The following is a 20,072-nucleotide window of genomic DNA, read 5'->3' on the forward strand; positions in this document are numbered from 1 at the left end:
CGATTCGACGATTCTATAGATATGATAGACGAAAAACGCGCCATGAAACAAAAACAAATTTTTGCGAGTTCCAAATAAATGGGAAAACGAGGTTGCCTGCGAAGCGTGCTTTCTTTGGACGCGTACGGCAGCCAGTAGGGCCATTATCCGTTGCATAATGCTCGTCATCGTCATCAGACGAGGCAGTTATAAAGCACAGTGAGCGGGGCCGCGTCGCCGCCCTAGACAATGCCGTAGCTGCTCAGATATTGAAGACGCCCGAAAGCTGTATGTACCAATCCCGATGTGTACACAACGTCTAGCTTGACTCTCAACATTATTAAATCCTACCTTGCCCGTGGACCAAGCGCGCGGAACAATGAAGTTCTTTAAGCGTCCATCACGTCACGGTAACGTGTTGCGAATCGCGAATCGGCCCGCTGGATAAAGTTATCTCGTCACGCGTACATTCGCCAATTCTCGCTGGTTTCATACATGTATAAGCGTATTCACGGGTGAATCACATAAATTAATCACATAAATCTTTCAATTCAGAGCTCATCGTTTCTTATGATGCAATATATTTCTTACAGCATTTGTGTTTTGCTATATGTTTCTTATTTGTGTTTTGTCTAATTATAAAGATACTCCCGAAAGAATAGAGTACACGTCTTTACTGTTCTGTTGCTAAATTGCCTTATCTCTTTCCCGTCTGCAATCCTTACTCTATGAGAAAACATTATCTGCCGTATAATCGCAGAAATCGCGACGAATTTACAGATCGTTCGCAGAAACGTATTGTCCATCCGACGTGATTGCACGGGTGTCATATAATCGACAGCTCGTAAATTTCAAACGGCCTAATCCATGAGACGTCGCGTCACGTCGTTACCCGCATCGTCAGCGCGGCGTCGTGAACGAGCGCCGTGATCGTCGTCGTCGCTGCTGAAATCCCACTCCAGACAGGGAAGACATTTAAAAGTAAGTATAGTTGGACAGATCCGCCTAGCAGGTTTAAAAGTCAAGTGCCAAGAGCGCAGTTTATCCCATCTATTTGCTAGATGTGGAGAAAGAAAGAAAGTCTGAGAGCAGAACGGCCACTACACGAGGAGAGGGACGAAGGGAAGAAGGCGCGGGACTGCAGTCTCTAACCCCGCTTTTACCTCGACTCATTACGCCGACACGACGACTACTTCATTGAATGACTCATTTTATTTTCCGGCATGAAAAGTATCATTTTTCCCGCTCTTTTTGTTCACCCTGGATCTTGGTATCCTGCCTGCCTCCTCGTCTCACTTGCTGATCTCATTATCCCTCGTTTCCGTCCACCCGTTCTCAAGTGAACAAACACAAGAAGTACGCGAGTTTTCGTTCGGAAAATGGCCGTATGAACATTCACTCCAAATGCAAATATTTGTATATTTTATCACGTCGACTCTATAAAATAGTCCAATGAAGAGGGAGCGCTTATAATCAGCCACAAAGTTTTGCGAGAACATAAGATAATACAAACAAAAATTATTTAGACAGAAAAATGGTACCACTACAAAAACTCCACTTCTTTACTAACAATTAATTAATTAATTGGTAATATATTAATCGTAAGTGAAACACGCGCACAATTTACACGCCTTGAAAGACAAAAGATGCCAATTATTGCACCATCGATCGCATGACGAAGATGTCGCGATAGCTATCATCCGCCTTCACACACAGCGCGTGTGTGTATCCAATATTGGAAATTCTATATCACACGCTCTCCAACGCGGGTGTGGTCGTAGTCGTTCACACGTACGTGCACGATATCTCGATACAGATATGTTTATTACCGGGAACGACATAGACACTCTCCCGCTCTCTGGCTATGACTTATCGGACGCGACTTGTTGCGCGTACACGTTCAACCGCGAAACAATTGTTTCCGATCTTTCCTAGATTACGACGCTACGTTGTAGCGATTAATAACGCGATTGATGATAAACTATCGTTGCGAATCCGCGTCACGAAATTGCAATTAAGAGATCGTAAAAGTCCAATAATAAACAATCAATTTTTTTTCTTACGGTAGCTTCCTCCGCTGCTTGAGATGCATCCGAGAAATACGACGACCGTGAGACTCATTAAACTCACGAAAGATGCGCGCTCAAACAATGAAAAGCGCTTCTTCAAAGTCCTAAAAAAAGAGCACGGTATCCTCAGTCGCAAAGTCAGCAATTAAGAATGCGCGTCTGTTCTTTGGAAAGAACTCTCTGAATTACACAGCATATTTTTGATAATGCTTAGCGCAGCTAATTACTGATAAAAAACGACAGCAAAAAATTTACAACTTCAGGGATTCTAAATAACAACATTTAAATGCAGTTGTTTTTAGATATATAGAAATCTTAAAAATAAAGTAAAATAATATTTTATATTATTTCAATATGCAAAACGCAGAACATTATAATTATTTCATAAATTACTATTTAATATGTTAAACTATTTGTTACAAATTTAAAAAAAAATTCATATTTTTTTTTTATATATAATTAAATCTGATGTTAAAAAATTATTGTATAATTTTGGAAAACGATAGCTTATTTCTGTAAGAAACTGAACTAGAGAGAAAAAGTCTGTTATGAAGCAGGCTTTACCGTCCAACACACGTGTGTCGACTGGCGAACGCGAGGATATGTGAGAAGAAAGACGACGGGGTAAGAGAAAGATAAAAAACGGGGGGGTGAGTTGCCAAGAGAACGTCGGAGAAAGTACGGAGTGCTGTTAGAATGCGAGAAGTATGTTCGCAATCAGCAGAGTTGCTGTCTACGTCGGTCCGTTCGAATTCGCAAGCGCATCACGTCGTTACATAACGAGATTATATCATTAACCAGTTACTGAGATGCAGACAACGACTGTTGTCGATAACGATATGAGATTCAACTCAGTGTTTGCTGATTAATAAGCATCACATGCATCGAGTTTTTGAAGTGTGTAAGACACACCCAGTGCTTGACGACAAAAATATCAATGAAAGACTTTTCATTGCGTTAAAGATGCGCAAGAATGTAATTAACATTTATATGTTGCCGAAAGTAAACAAAATTTGGAAATTATCTGAAATAATAACACCGTCAGAATATAAAATTCATATAATATAAAATAAAACAACGTTTTGACTGATTTTATTTCAAAATATCATTAATAAAAAAACTATTCATTTTTTTAACAGTTATATCAGACTGATAAAAGATAAAAAGCATATTAATTCTCCACACAATTTTTATCTGAAAAGATCTAATATCTATTATAATTTTTTGAAACTGAAAAATTCTATGAAATTTTATTCTACTTTTTTTAGACTCTAACATCAAATTTGTTCTTTTAATTAATAGAGAAGTAAATTAAAAAAAAAAATGAATAAATAAATTTGAAACAGCAGCACAAAAAAAGCTAAATAGAATAGACTGCATTAATATTTTAGATTGAAAATTTTCAATACTCAATATTCGATAACAAAAATGCATGTTAATTTCAATTGCCATATGTGCTTATTAAATTAATCAAATTTTTTCGGGTTTTTAAACGTATTGGTATTTTAAATAGACTATACGAAAGGAAATCAAATACATTTTCAATATTTCAATGATTCTCTTCGATTGCTTTTCATGCGGCGAATAATGATTCTAATAAACACATCAACTCGATCACGTCTCCAAGTGACCCTTCTCAACGACTCCGAGTGAATAAATGAATTTCATGCGTGCTTCTTGGAACGAGCACTAGAATGCGACGATAAAAGTCAGCGAAATATCGTGACATCGTCTTCAAGTTTCTTCGGTCTGTCAGGGGAAAAGAAAGGGGGGAGGGGGAGAGGGTTGGTACGTCTATTTTAATAAAAAATTTTCGAGAGAAGACCCAGGACTTAACACTTAGTAAAACAGCAAATAATAATAAGGCAAAAAAGTAAAAATAAAAATCGAATAGAGAAACAAGTAACTAAATGTGAAATAACGTGTAGAGCACTTGATTGAAAACAACACAAGATTGATTAGGAAAGAGATTGTGGGAAAGAGAGTTTCGTGATACATTTATCGACTATGTATGAGCATAAGTTCCAAAACTATCACAAGTCGGGAATAACAAATGTTATCTCAAAGAAATTCTTATATCAAACAAACACGAGTAGAAAAAATACGGATTGCAATGGAATAAGTGCCGATGAAAGCAGAAGATATTTGAGGAGGTAGCATCTCGATAAACAGCCGATGAAATATAATAAAAAAATATTTATCTACGTCTTGATATGAAGTTACCGGCAAGAGTGACGGTAGGATGGTAGATGGAGGCCTTCGGAGCATTGTGTACAGAATTTCCATGGGAGTGGAGAGAGGGAGATGGGGCGAATTCATGGGGTAATTCCGTGTTCGATACATCGTGCACGCTTAAGGCTGCGATGTTACTGGCGTCACATAAGCGTAATACCGGATAAGCCGCAATAATGCAGACCCGCTGTGCGTGCATGCGAAAGCGGAATGGATCCTGCTGCTCGGAGAGCTTCAAGAGCCAAACGTCCGTGGTGTAATCATTGTGCTGAAACATGGCGGGAATGACGTAACGTTCCGCGATAATCCGGCGAATCGGAAAGTTTTGAGATTTCGTGATGAGGAAGTGAAAATAAAGCAAATCGTATAGCAAAGGTAAAAGAAAGGAAAATTTCATTATTATAAACATAAGTACTTTCCTTTACGTACGCCATGTCTTTAGTTTCTAATATTACGTTCTTTCTTTTTAAATATAAATGCAAAAGAGTCAAGCGCGATGATTGCATTTAAGGCGAGATAAGAGACGTTGGATTTAATCCACGCTCCGCGAGTGCACGATGAATAACGCACGAGAGATTAACTCAGCTTCGTGTTATACTAATTTCACTTAAGAATCTACTCCGTTGTTGTCGGATTCTTATATTCGCGCTCTTCTTTATTGCGGGCGAAACAATACGTGGCAGCCGGAAAATTTCTTCCCACCGAGAAAAGGTGTATCGCTCGAAATTAAATCATAAAAAGAACCCCGGGTTCTTCCTGAGCCCCCGCCGACGTAAAAACAGCGAGAACAATGAAAGAGCAGGACCACTCTGAGGTAATTAGCGTGAGAAGCATTAAGAAGACACGAGGCAATTTTGGTCGGCCATTTTTCACGGTAATCTGCGGCATTCGTGTGGCGTCGGCCCGCTCGAATCGGCGTCTTCATTTTGCCGCAGTGCAACCGTGAAAAGGGAGACAGATGAGAGTCTTGAGCGAAGGGTTAGAAACCAGTAGGGAGAGCGGCTAAGACAGGAGCGGCAATAAAAGAAACGCGCTTTCATGAAGACAAACGAATTTAAGGAGCCCGACGATAGGTTCAGGCTTATGGATTGTAAAAAGTTTTGTCGCAGAGAGAGATCTCATTTCTGAGGAAGAAAAATACTGTCCAAAATTGTTTTCTTCTTCTCAACCCGCGATCTTTATTTATCCATCACATGATATCAATTTACAACCAATTATTAAGTTTATTCAGAAGCATTATTTTCCCTTCTTTTTGAATACTTTTTGAAGTTTGATTGCTAAAAACTCTATCACTAGTAGAAAAATATTGACTTAATAATTTGTTATGATAAAAAATATGTGTTTTACATTTTTATCAAAATGAATAATGCAATGAACGTTAATGATGTCTGCGTTGAAAGAAACTCAAAATTTAATATTCCATCAATCTAAATTGTTACAATGAGGTATGGTAGTCATTCTCATCGATGTACATCGCCTCAATAAATCCTGCAAACATCTAGATCGTTCCGAACTCCTAACGCTGAAGTCGTAACGCGATTATTCAGTTTCGTTCGTTCCTCCGTCTTTCCATCGGGCAGACTTTCATTGAAGAAGACAACGCAGCTAAAGATATAGACGGAAGAAGAAGAAGCGCATCTGCGACTCGCTTGAGGACTTTAACTTTATTTGAGTTGGAAAGGCGACTGAATACCGTTTTGCTTGATTATCTCCCAGGTTTTCCCAGGTTCGAAATTCGTTAATCCCCTGTTGCACGATAATCGCTTTCTTAATTAGCGTAAAGCTGACTTTTACAAAAGTTGTTTCTAAATTTTAAACTAGGATCTCAACAGTTTCCTTAAGAAATATTTAAAAGCATTAATTTCTACTAAAAAAATAGAATTCATTATTCTCATTCCAGTATTATTTATAAGTTCCGCAGTTGTAACCAAGTGTTGAAATACTAAACAACTCGATTGTGGGTGTTTGTGTCTCCCAAATAATTCCAAATATTGAACACTATGTTATTCGCTGCTCTCATTTCCAAAACACAATCCGAAAGTTAAAGCAAGCCCCGTTGAATATTCTCGGAATTGGCTGTGAGACTCGTCACGGTCTATATAAATTTGATCCGAACGTCAACAGAGAGTAGCATCCTCAGAGCGATCCACCCAGACGGCGGATAATCCGGCTTTGCGCCATCGGTCCGCGGCTGAAACGATTTGGATACTGGACGTGAAAATCGCATTCCGGATAATAACTAGCTGCTTATCAAACATCTAAGACGATTTTGGGATTCTTCATCTACGAGATATCGAAGATCTAGATCGGAATCGCGGTTAAGACGTGCGAATCAGCGCAAATTCAGTTTGTTGGCGCAATGTTATCTATGCGAGTGCTCGGTTCTGCTTTATCCATCGATTCTTCTCAAACCCGCGGCACGGCAAAGAGGATTGTCAGCTTATAAGCATATATTTTACATTCGACTGATTTTTTATCATAGTCAAATTGGATGTCAGAGAGTATTTACAGGAATTAAGATAGATCGGATGCATAAAGGCAAACAACTTGTGTATGTGAGATAAGAAATCGATACTACCGATAACTGAGTATCACCGAAGACCCTCATTGCAACTAACTGATACAAGTGTACGTATCGTTTGCCATTGGCTGTCAACTACCACCTTTAGCTCTTTTAACGTAAACTAGCTCTCGAAACAAGTAGCGTCTTTGCCACACCAAAACCTCCCTCTTCTTTTCTCCCAAGTCGTCTTTGAAACCCTCTTTGACTTTTGTGCGACGAGCAAAAAGTATCGATACAGGCGAAATACTTTGCCGACTTCGAGCGAAAAATGTAAGAGGTAAGAAATAAGAAGTGAAGCACAAGTCAGCTGGATATAAAAGTAAGATAGGAATTCCTATGTTCCAAAAAATGCTAAAAGTACGCCTTTGTTCAAAAGGCACATTCTTAGTTACTTAGACATTTTTTCGACAGATATTTATCCGTTTTTAACTTTTATTTAAAAAGCTTAAAACATGTTTTGCATTATAAAATTCTTATTCTATATAAAAATAAAATTATACATTCTTTAGTATATTCGCGTCTAGATATTCTACATTTTTATTATTTATGTATTTATTTAAAAACATTTTTTTAAAGTTATAGTATTAATTTCTAAAGAAAAAGAATTTTGGTTTATTAAGAGAACTAGTTCTTATTTAAAATATGTTTTATACATTTTGTTCCTTAGGAAAAATATTTCGAAAGAATTTCAATGACAGAAGTCATTTAATATTAGTGCAAGAAGATTTAGAATAATTAATCACTAAGAGGAATCGCACGTTAAATTTTTTCGGAGTGCCGAAAAAGAAACACAAAAAAAAAACAATTTCGCGCGCCTTGCGAATTTCGTTTGATTAATTATCGTGTAATACTACTATCTCTATATATAATATTCTTTTTCATATCTCTTATGGCTGTCTAGTTTTCCCTCGTGGGTCAACCAGACTGAAAATAATCGAACGACAACCGCGCCTACGTTTGTCTTTCGTCAATTAATTAATATTTCAACGAACATCGACCCGGATCCTCATTCGGAATCATGCTGCCACCAACTGAAGCAACATCAAAGCCAGCCGTGAATTCACCCTATCACACTCGAACTCGATTTTATTAACCGTAAGCATTTTGTCCCTCTCACAGCTTATATGATACTCGTGCGGGCGGATGTGATTTTGAAAATATTAAGAGGATGCTGGAGTGCCTGACGAACTCCGACGCGAAAGCGCCATCATTTCGATGAAACTAAAAATGAGAGTGATATTATCGGCATAAATCATAATCTAAGTATGAATGTATTGTGTATGCGTATGTGTGGTGCGTGTATATATTCGCATATTATTGTATAGCGCCTCTCTGATATTATCCTGGAACTAATCTTCTGTTATTTTTTCATCTGTTATACCGATATTGGACGCACACGTATGTAAAAATAGTCGGACAAGAATATTTTTTACATTAGACTTTTCAGCTCAATTTTAATGGTTCCATAACATTTTATTATGCAGTGCGCAATTCGCGCTGCTCTTATTCGGTGTATTAAAATCGTTAAACTTTTATAAAAAGCTAAAATTGATAGCTCTAAAAGACATGTTATCCTAAGAGTATGTCAATAAAAATTAATGTTATAAATAACTTTATTTTTCCGAATTTTTTCGACCAACGCAAATTCCCTTTTTGTGTGCTCTTTAATCCTGCAAAAGGATTTTTAATTCTATGCAGGCAGAAAAAAGCTGTATTTGTTAGAAAAAAGTCAGGAAAAATACAGCATTCATGTGGTAAAACAGAACTCCAGCATCCTCTTAACAGTGAATTATGCGATAGGACCCCCCGCCATGAATATATTAAATGATAATTATATATCTGTTGTACATCTTTTATTTTAGAAATGTGACAAAAATTTTGCAAACAGATAAGTAAAATAATTTTAAAAGTAGCTAATAGAAATCTGTGTTATCCAAAATATCTTTTGATTAGATTAATATAATATAAAAGTATCATAAATTATAATAAAATACAGATTTTTTTATGTTTTTTAATTTTGCAACAAGTGACATATTTCTGTTTGACAACTTAAAATAAGCTTCTGACACAAATAATTTTATAATTATCATATCTCAATGAATCTCATTTAAATATTTTGTATGATTATTAAAATTAAGTTCGATTCTAAGATAAATTCTAAAATATTCTCAATTATTGATAAAAAAGAATAATTTCACGGAAGGCTAGTAATCGTACCGGAACATGTATTATACATACACCGTCGCACCAGTGAAATTTGTAAAACACGTCATCCCTTTCGATCATAATGATTCACATAAACTAGCCGTGAATTCATTGACAACAATGTCGTTCCATCATCGCGCGAGGGGACTCTCGAAAGAGCATAAAACGCTCGTATGTAAAATTCGCGTAGGGACAAAAGCATCAGACCATATCTCGTATTCACCCTTCATGAGAAACTCATGAGTTTCCGTAAGTGCGAAAAAAGTAAAAAGAAATTTTACGGTGACCCGCTTATCTGTCAGAAATGACAAAAATTACATCCGGAAAGCGCGCGTATGTGCGGTACAATATACACACGGACGCATCGACGTCTTTCGAGACATTCGGGGATAAGGAGGAGGAAACGCGTAGGTGGAAAAGGCCGACGATGCTGGAAGGGCTGCATACACGAATATTTACGTACATACGGGCCGTCGTGTATATTCACGCCATACTTTCGCGAAATATAAAAAGAGATTGCTTGGCTGATTTATGTAAATACCTTTGGCCCGCGAATAAACGAGTTCTTGCCGAACCGAAGAGGAAGGCGGAAGGATAGGAGCCTTTTCGGGAGTGAGTTGGGAAAGGCGGTCGAAAGGAGTTCGGGATGGGTCGGTGCGGCAAAGGCTTACGTCGGCGGGAGGTGTGGGACGCCCGACGGGCGCGTTCGGGGAGTAAATATTTTTCGACGCCGTCACTCGCGGGGATTCGCAAGAGTTTATCGTATTTCGCGCCCAGCTGCCTCGACTTCCGTGAGAGTCTGAGAAGACGCTCGCCGAGGCAAAGGCGCCCGTCGCAATGGTGGCGAGACGAGGGGCGAGGGACGCGACCCCGGCTGGGGTCGCGTAACCAGGGTGCACCGCTCATCCGAACAAACGTATTTCGCCGTCAGAAGTCACAACCTACTCAATTTGCGAGTCGACTGCTTATATGCATACCGCCGCATGTGCCGGGGAAGTTTAAATAATCTCGACGTTTCTGCCGAGGAATGCGAGCACTATGTAACTCAAACATTTAGAGCGAGATAAGTGTGTTCATTACGAATCCTGAATTGATGAGGATGAAACGTTTAACTTAGCACAGCATCATTTTGGTATGTTTACACTCGGGAGAGAAATTGGACTGTAAAATACTACAGCAAATTTTCTAAGGAAATACAAATATGTTCGTGCACTTGAAAATTAAACTATTGTATTTTCTTACATTTTGCACACAGACATGTAACATTAGATAATTAACGTAAGCCCTCGCTATCGCGAAGAAGCATAATGACGGCAAGTCAAAGTCACTGCGTTGTGCCTCGATGTCCGTGTATTCCGTAGACATAACGAAAACATCCATCGCGCAAAGCCAACATTTCCGACGTCGCGACGTCGCTCATTTCGCGCGATCAGAGCGCAGTTGATTAAGCAGTTTGCGGGATCGCGGTTGCAAGCGCGTCGAAGAGAGACTGTGGGAAAGAGAGAGAGAGAGAGAGAGAGAGAGAGAAAAGGAGGGAGGGAGCGAGGGAGAAAAAGAGAGAGAGAGAGAGAGAGAGAGAGAGAGAGAGAGAGAGAGAGAGAGAGAGAGAGAGAGAGAGAGAGAGAGAGAGAGAGAGCGACGGAGAGAGTAACAGAGGCGTTCTGACGCGAAGAGTAATTATACAGGCATACCTCGGGCGAGACGAAAGCGTCGGTCGGTCCGTGCCGATTGCCGCGCGCGCGCCTATGTAAACGCGACACCGCATCGAGATACCTGCGTACCGCCACATCTCTGTGTTAACATAATGCATCGAGCAGACGCGCGTCTCTTTGATGGAAGGAATGTGTTCCTAAGTGACGAGCCGCCCCGAATACGAGTAAATATCGTCCGTAGACAGCGCCTGGCTCGCGGCATCGTTTCGTACAGTCTCGCACGAGCGAAGCGATTCCTGCGGGGGCATCCCGCCGCCGCACAGTGGGGCCAAACGACATTTCGTGTTTCAAAAAAGGCTACAGTCTCGAAATGTTAACCGATTTCGATGCTTTTTTTTTTAAATGAAAGCTAACAAAATTTGCAATAACTTTGTGGAGGTAGATTTTTGTTTTTTGTTTTTTTTTATTATTAAATTACACATAAAACAATTAAATTTGTAAAATATAATGACTGAACAGCAAGTAACTCTTCAACAGTAAATATTTTCTGTAACTTAACATCGGGCACTGATATAGTTGAAATTAAACATTCAAATCCTGATTTAGGAACCATAAAGTTTGACCTAACTTCACAAAATGTTACCTTAACAAATAAAATTGATATGATAAAAATAATATAAAATTTTAATAAATTAGTAAATTAGTGAATTAATTAAAAGTAACACTAAATTATTATTATAAATTCGTACTTATTAAATAACTATTGTTCGTCAAGCAACAAGTTTTGAGCTTCCGCATCTATTGGAATTGGAAAATGCTTCCATTCGTTACGAATTTATAATAATAATTTAGTGTTACTTTTAATTAATTCACTAATTTACTAATTTATTAAAATTTTATATTATTTTTATCATATCAATTTTATTTGTTAAGGTAACATTTTGTGAAGTTAGGTCAAACTTTATGGTTCCTAAATCAGGATTTGAATGTTTAATTTCAACTATATCAGTGCCCGATGTTAAGTTACAGAAAATATTTACTGTTGAAGAGTTACTTGCTGTTCAGTCATTATATTTTACAAATTTAATTGTTTTATGTGTAATTTAATAATAAAAAAAAAACAAAAAATAAAAATCTACCTCCACAAAGTTATTGCAAATTTTGTTAGCTTTCATTTAAAAAAAAAAGCATCGAAATCGGTTAACATTTCGAGACTGTAGCCTTTTTTGAAACACGAAATGTCGTTTGGCCCCACTGTGCGCCGTGACGTCTGACAGAGTCCTTACAATTAGTTGCACGTACATTTACGCATCGCTTCGGGCCGGCTTTTCGCTTGGGCGCAAAGTAGATTTCCCGTAGACGTAAACGCGATACGAAACGGACGGTCGCAACACCGTGCTAACTCATATAATTCGCTTGAAGACACCAGAACCGCGAATAAGGCGCTTACGCATGAAATTAATGGCCAGATGATTGTTTGATGTCTTGCTTGTGTGTAATTCGATTGCGATAAATTTACGACACGTCACGTATTGTGACAGAGTGCTTCAAACGACCGCGACGGGAAGTTTCTCCTCAACGTTAACGCGCGATGATGGCTGTACGAACTTAAGACACAAACCGCGTCGCATCACGAAATAATTCCGTCGCATAATTTATACCTAGAGGCATTACGTCGACGATATTTTAATTCGTAATCGAAAACCGTCTGTGCGATATTTGCATCGTGTTATTACGAGACGTGTGCAATTTAATTATGCGCACTGCAGTATTGCGAGCAGCTGTCTATGTAAAGACGACGCATTTGACGTTCCCGATGTATACGCGCCAAATATATTCCGCGGTGCTATTACAGCGCTGAAATTACATTATCACCAGAACTGCCTCCATATATGCTTAGCGACATTCCACGCTCGTCGACTGTTTGCTAATCGATTTCGCCGCGAATTCGCGAGACGAGTCAATCGAGAGCTGTGTATATCGGATACAACATCGTAATGTAGCATCGCAACGGACGTGCCGACAGATAGGACTTCAACTCTTTTCCAGATAGTGTATCGAGTTTTCCATTACACAAACTTTTAACTTCAACTTTTTTCACACCGATGAAAGATTTCCAAGTTGAAGGAATCCGTCAGATATAGTTACAAAAATACTGTTTATTGACACAATTTTTTTCGTAGAAAAAAAAAAACAAATTCTACACGAAATGTGTATTGAAAAATATCTTAAATCAATTTTTTAAAGTTAATAATTGTATAAAAAAATGTATATAACATTTGTAATAAGACTTTGTTTCGATAAAGTACGTAATTAAAAAAAATATTTCTGATAATATTTTTTTAATTAACTTTATCAGACGTCGCTGTCATCATCGTTGCTGAATTCAAAACACCCCTGCATTCCTTCCTTCATTTCAAGCTAATGCCCGGCAGCTCGTCATTAGTCTTTTGGTCAGCCATTATCTTGCTTTAAACGCTCGCTCTTACGCTATATTTCCTTTCAATATCCCAGCGCGATCCCGGCCGCGGAATAATTAGATCAGTCTTGCGCCTGGAGCAGATGGAAGAGGTCAATATTGTGACCGAAGTGAAATGAGAAAGGGCCAAGAGAGCGGGAAAGGGAGAATTATCTCTCTCACGCCGCGCGAAAAAGACTTAATCACATTTCAGCACAGCAGAGTCCTCCTTTTTCCGCGTCCACCTTTTCCATTAACTAATAACGGCCGGCGGATGGTCCCGGGAAATAATTTGCGAAGTATTATAAAAATATTACGGCTCCTTGGACGGCAGTGGCACAAAGTTTCGATGAAAGACGCGCGCAAAGTTATGATTGAAAATTAACGTTGCTCTAATTACGGAGAATCGCTTGAATGTCGCTTCGAGCGACGTCGTTTAATTGATCAAAGTTTGATAGTGATGCGCTCAGGCTTTTATGCTCCAAGTTAACCACATTCGAGAGAATACAATGTCTACTGAGCTTTTTATAGATGTATGAAGCGCGATAAAGATAAAATGACGAATCGCGAGGTAAACAGCGCGGTACGGTAAATTAATTAAAAGTGACAATCGTAATAAATGTGATGCTCGGAATAATTTTAAAAAACTAAAAACACAATAAAGACCTCAATTTCCTATTTCCAAGCTGGCAATGTCGCTTCCGCAAATGGAGCGTCGGTTGCGTTATCTCGCCGGGGATTGCGGATGCCTTGAAAAATCGGGGGATCCTCAGCGGGAAAATCGCCTCGCCAAACTACCGCGGCAAGCCACAAATCGTGGAAGAAACCGAGCCAGACCCTGCCGGCGCGCATCGCCAAAGAGGATACGAAAGTTTCTTCCGCGAGGAAAGTTTTGAATATTCAATACTCGCCGGCGCGAGCGGGCGGGGGCGCGGAACGAGACGGACGGTTGCGAGTGCACGGAGCAATTTCATTTCTCCTATTTCCTTTTCCTCCGCGTGTTATTCGTAGGACGTGTTCGTAGATGCGGGGCGCAGAAAAGGGGGGAGGAAAAGTGGTCGGACGGGAGGGCGGTATTTTCTATTGGCGATGCGTCTGGCATTCCGCGCGATCTCCTCTCCTGTTCCGCCGCCTTCATCGCGATCGCGCGGAGAGACAGTTCACAGGCCTCTCTACAAATCCTCCCCCGCGAGAGATGTCGAGGAGGCACCCAAGAGGGTTAGGTGTTTTCGATGAATCGATTGGAGGGCACTTCCGCTATGCAAACTCCCTTTCCGCTGGCGTTACACGCCTGCACACTTCATCCCGCGGTCTATCACTCCAAAAACCAACCGCCCGCAGGCTCGGTCTCGTCCCCTTTTCCCCTTCATCTACCGCCGAATCAACGGAGTTAAGGCTGCACTCTTGCGAGCCTCCTTCGACCCGCAGTCCCGGGACCGCCGTGCATCGTCCGTCGGACGAGGAAGTTCCAGTAACGAGGTTGATTCCGGACTGCGACGGTATTCCCTGGGCGTATGATCTCGCAAAATCTTGTTTAGAAAGTGTGCGATCGAATGGAAACTCTTTCACTGGAATTACTGGCATATGCCACAGAAAGAAACGTCGCGCGATAAGAACACAGTCGAGCGGACACGAATCACGCGCGCATCAAAGTTTGGTACTACATATCGACTACATATATCTTGAATAATCCTTCGAGTACCAGAAAAACTTTTCTTCACAACTCGGAACAGAAATTACTTGTTCTTTAACATTATACTGAAATATTTTTTTAATTTATTTCGCCCGAGTACCGTTTTATCAAATTATCTATAAATTAATTGTATCTAATGTGTTTGGCGTAATTAAAAATCTTGATGTTGAACAACTTCTTTGAGTTGAAATATTTCCACATCAAAGTTTTGAACTTTATTAACTTATTTTTTAATCTGTTATTCCAGACGTTTCCCATTGAATAATTCTTAAAGATGCGATAATTACTCAAGATCCCCTCAGAGAGTATGCCGTGTACACGTTATCGATATTGATGGTAGCATCGTGTTTGCAAGGATTAACTTCGGTATAACCATGTAGTAGCCTTCCCAGTGTAACGTCGCACACCAGCGGTTTTCCTCGAGTTCGCGAGGAGAAACACAGGCGGTTAACTTCGGTTTGAATTAATAAACGAGGCTTGGCTTCTAATACTGAGCTTAACTCAGTTTAGTTTGCCGATCGAGGTCTCCTGCACCGAATTCTAATCCGATTGTGCAGATCACGTGCAATATGGGGTGGCGATATAAGCGCGCTATAACGCGTTTGAGTAAAGTTATATCCGATAAACGTGACTTTTTAATGAAAACGACAAAATGTTCACCGGAACACAAATGTTATAAATTTAAAAAGTTATTTTTTCAAACAATATAATCTTAAAAAACTAAAAATGTTTCTCTTTGACAGAAAAAAATAATGTTGTTGTTCTTTGTAAATATTAATACTCTCTTTTTTTAATTTTGCACAAGATATTTTAAATAAATTGTGGATTATATCAGCCAGTAAAAAATAAAAAAAAATTAATAAAGATCCATAAAAATGCCAGACTTCATCAAGAATAATAAGATACATCTACTATCTCGAGCGTCGTCATGCGATTTGAAAACACGCTCGTAACATTATACGATATAAAATCACATTGCAGAAAGAACCATCGACGGTTCCTTGCCGAGCTGGTAGATGCGTGCAAAAGTAGTAGCAGCGACGACGAAATGGGAAGAGGTGCGGTAAGGACGACAGAGACTTGAATCGCGGATATAGATACCAGCAATCGCAAGGGAAACCATTAAAGGCTGTTTCTAAGGCTTATCGTGACCGCGCAGCAAGAGCGCCAAAGCAAGGAGGGCCCGACCCATTCAATTGTCGCGATAACGTCGGGATTCGAGTCAAGACGCATCAGACTCGGCCGGAACGACCTCGTCGAAGAGCTTCCTCACCCATTTAACCCTCCCCGCAGGCATCAATGATCTAACTCGCGTTTCCGACCTTGCACAGAATCCGACCTTCTGATCCGCCCTCCACAGGAGATTACAGTCTCCAGATGTAATTCTGATAAATAGTTGGCCAATGTCACTTCTTCAATTCCTGTCAATCAAATATTGCTGACCCATACGTTGGTTAAATAATATTTTTAATTATTTATCCTACAAAATATTAATAAAACTTTGCAGAAAATTGTAATTACAAATTTCTTAATTATAACAAAAATTCCATAACAGTAAATAAAAGAGGGATGTTTATTTGTATTGCTCAATCCTGTACTCGGTTTGTTTTCGTAGAACAGTTTATTGCAAGGGACGTGTTTGATACCGAAAGTGCGAGCAACGAGTAAGAGGGAACGAGTTAAATAACCCGCTGAACGTTTGGGCAACGAGCGTGTAATTAAAAACACGAGAGAAACGGTAATCTGGCTTTCGAGAGCCGACGGGAAGGTCGCGCGCTGCCAGCAAGACAGAGCCGTGTCATCGATTTCCGCTTTGGCCCAATAACCCCACCTTCCATTTACGCCGCCACCGACTTCCGCCCCGAAAGCACGAAGCGCGCCCTCCCGCCCGAACGTAGTTCGTCATGTGTTCGTGACAATGGAATCGCGAGGGTTCATGCATAAATGCGACGTAACAATAAACAGAGCGGTCCCGGCTGAGGGCGCGGGGGATGAGGCGCGGGAAGGAAGTGGCCCTTCAAAAGCCATCATAGCCGGAGGATCAGAAGCCGATATGAGATTCGGGTGTATATGAATGATATATCTCGCGCTTCCACGCTGCGCTACTATTTCTATTGCGAGAGCGAGTAAGAAACCGCAACAATGCTTTACTCTTTGAAAACATATACGCACATTGTATATATCGCGATATTCATTCTTAAAATACTATCATCTAAGAATCTTTTGTAAATTATATTATATTATATAATTATTATTTTTGGTTGCCTTACATAATATTAAAATATTTTACGTAAAGTACGTAAAAGCAAATTAATACTGAAACAATAGTAACTGACAAAAGATATCTTTTTATAATTTAATTATTATTAGAGAAATTCTCTAAAAAATATATTATGTTAAAAATTAAAAATTATTTACATAGTTCAAATTATCGATTAATGTTAATATAATTTTTCAATCAAACCGACGATATATTTTTTTTACCATATTACAAAAATTTGTATTAATTTTTATTAATTTTAAACATATACATATAACGCTCGCAAATAAAAATCATTGTAAAATATTGTAAAATAATCAATTGTGTTTAGGAAACTTGGCCATTGCTTTCAATCTCGAGAAAACCTGTTAACTTCCGCGTACAAGATGTAGAAAGTCGGTTACGTATACACGTAAGACAACGCTGGAAACGCTTTCATAAGAAGTGCTGCACGTAATTGTATATCTCGTCCCTTTCATCTTACAAACGCAGATTTGATCCGAGAAGCGAAATAAATCCTGTAGGAGGATAATTTTAATAGATGAGACGCAAGCATTTATCGACAAACGCAAACATATGTATGTATGCTATGATCAAGGAGTATATATGTAAATCCAAGAAGGTGAAATCTTAAAGGTGATGCGCGGCATACGGTTGCCGGAGGGAGTGCAGTAATAGTTTATGAACTCTGCTTCGCACGTGCAATCACGGTAATGCTTAGAGAAGACTCTGGTTCTTTCGTTCTTTTTTTTTAATCTTTTATTTTGTCGTCTCGTTCTTCACAAAAATATTTCAACATATGCCCCTAAAATATGTGTATTATTTTTGTACATTTCTCAGATAAAATGTTAATATTCAGTGCGCTTTTATAAAATAGCTCAAGACACATGACAAAGAAAAACATGGTTTGGTATGATTTGATTATCTGTGCAATACGTATTGATTAAAGTATACTACTTGTGTATACATTTTCTAATTTAAATATATGAAATTTGTAGTTTTTAACATTTTCATTAATAAAAATCCAATTTCACAAGTTGAAATAAAACATTTATCATTAGACTTTGATCAAATAGAGCATTTTGCATATCATGTATTTCTGAATTTCTCATTACTGATTGTGAGTGGAGCTTGAGATACAAACGCATGAAGAAAATAATTGTCAACCTCTGAACATTGTAAAAAAACGTCAGAAATGCATCAAAACAACCTAACGAGTGGTTACATGTTCTAATAAAAAATTTCTAGTTATGTCATTAAAAGTCGCAACGCGCACTATTTTCTTTTCGTAATAATCGAGATCAAACGAAGCGTGACGTGCTACATTTCTCAACGAAGATTTCCGCGTGCCACCACCCCCTTTATCGAGGTCTACGAGAATGGTGAAGGGAGCCTCGTTTGCAGAGCAAGTACGACCCGTCTGCCGGATTAGATACTCGTAAACTCTTACAGGTGACAGGAAGATGAGGGGCGCGGCGGAATAGCACTCAGGTCCGTAAAGAAGAAGCGGAGAGGAAAAGAGGGAGGGAAGGAGAGAGGGAGAGTGGGAGACGAGGTTGATGGCACGCGGGGACCGAGCTTGCCTCGAGTGGCGAAACGGCTGGAAGTTCCTTTCATGTAAAGTAATTAACTACCGGCAACCGTTGACAAACACCTTACCCTCGTTCGCGGACCTCCCGGCTTCGAGTATCCTGACGTCGTTTTCCTGGCACGAACCCGCCGCCATCCCCTTTTACCCTTTCAAGGGAGGAAATTTTTGTATTTTTCATCAGTCCTCCAACCCTTCGTTTTCCACGCTGCTCTGGTCGCTAACTTGTCTGGCTTTATAGCCTGCGTTGCTTTTCGTCCTTGAGGCTTCTCTTCTCTTGCATTAAGCTTCTATCATCTTTGATCCTCTTCGGCTTTTGCGCAAACCACTGGCCGAGGAAAATCGACCTCGCCCTTTTGTTTTATGAGGCCCTTTTATTGTCATATATTCTCAACAAGAAACCCGTACTTCAAAGCGTTGGAAAAATTGTATGCGCGTGCAATTTTTCGTCTTAACGTACATCGAGATGCGTGTGGGGTCGTTTACATATTTAAGTGCTGGCCGAAAGAAGAACCTCAATTTAAATTGCAAATGCTCAAATTAATGAAGGTTTCGGCAAAACATATGTCCGACAATTTTGCGTAAACACAGCTGTGTCTTTTAGTTTTACAGACGCGTGAAATACGTTAAAAATATATTCGCGGATATTTTCCGATACCTTCGAATACGTATCTATTGTTCGGAACTTTGATTACACTAAAAGTTTACTTATGATCTTACCGGCTTTACCTCACTCTCATCCTGAGAATTTAGCTAGCAACTTTCACGTCTCACAGGATATATCCAGACTTTTCTGATCACCTATTCTCAAGAGATACAAGTCTGTATTTTTAATCAGTACACGATGAGCGCCGCCATTTACCCTTCCCTTTCTTAACTTTATTGCTCAACTACCTACTTCTCCACCACGACGTTGTCTACTCCTTCGACCCGGTCTTCCACTACTTCGTCATCGGCGTCCCATCGGGCCAATAAGCGTCGAAGTTTCTACGCTAAATGGATAACAGGCTTGACAAATAATTATGAACTTCCTACAACGTTGCCAATGTCATTTCAATTAATTAAAGATTTATAAATTAGATTAATAAATAGAAAACGTGAGAGACAGAAAGAGATAAATTTAAAAATTCATAATAATATCAGTAATTCTTTTTTTAAACAACAGAAATTTTACTTTCAAAAAATATTAATTGCCCACTTCGAATAATATACGTCTGAAATCAATATGCATAGAAAATTATGCTTTTCATATTGATAAAAGATCTGAAAAATATTCCAGTGGCCACCCACTAATTAATCGAGAGCTCTTCTATAACCACGCATATATATGGATAATTTTCTCCGCAAGTAAAAAAAATACTGCATTTTATTAG

At 39.2% G+C, this 20,072-nt stretch overlaps 1 long non-coding RNA gene across 1 annotated transcript in view; it reads right to left on the minus strand.

The window, feature by feature from the left end:
• Positions 1–20,072, minus strand: part of LOC136999427 (uncharacterized) — a 220,981-nt gene that overhangs the window by 103,461 nt on the left and 97,448 nt on the right. The gene's annotated exons all lie outside the window — the stretch shown is intronic.

This window comes from Linepithema humile, chromosome 1, assembly GCF_040581485.1.
Source record: "Linepithema humile isolate Giens D197 chromosome 1, Lhum_UNIL_v1.0, whole genome shotgun sequence".
NCBI classification, from domain to species: Eukaryota; Metazoa; Arthropoda; class Insecta; order Hymenoptera; family Formicidae; genus Linepithema; species Linepithema humile.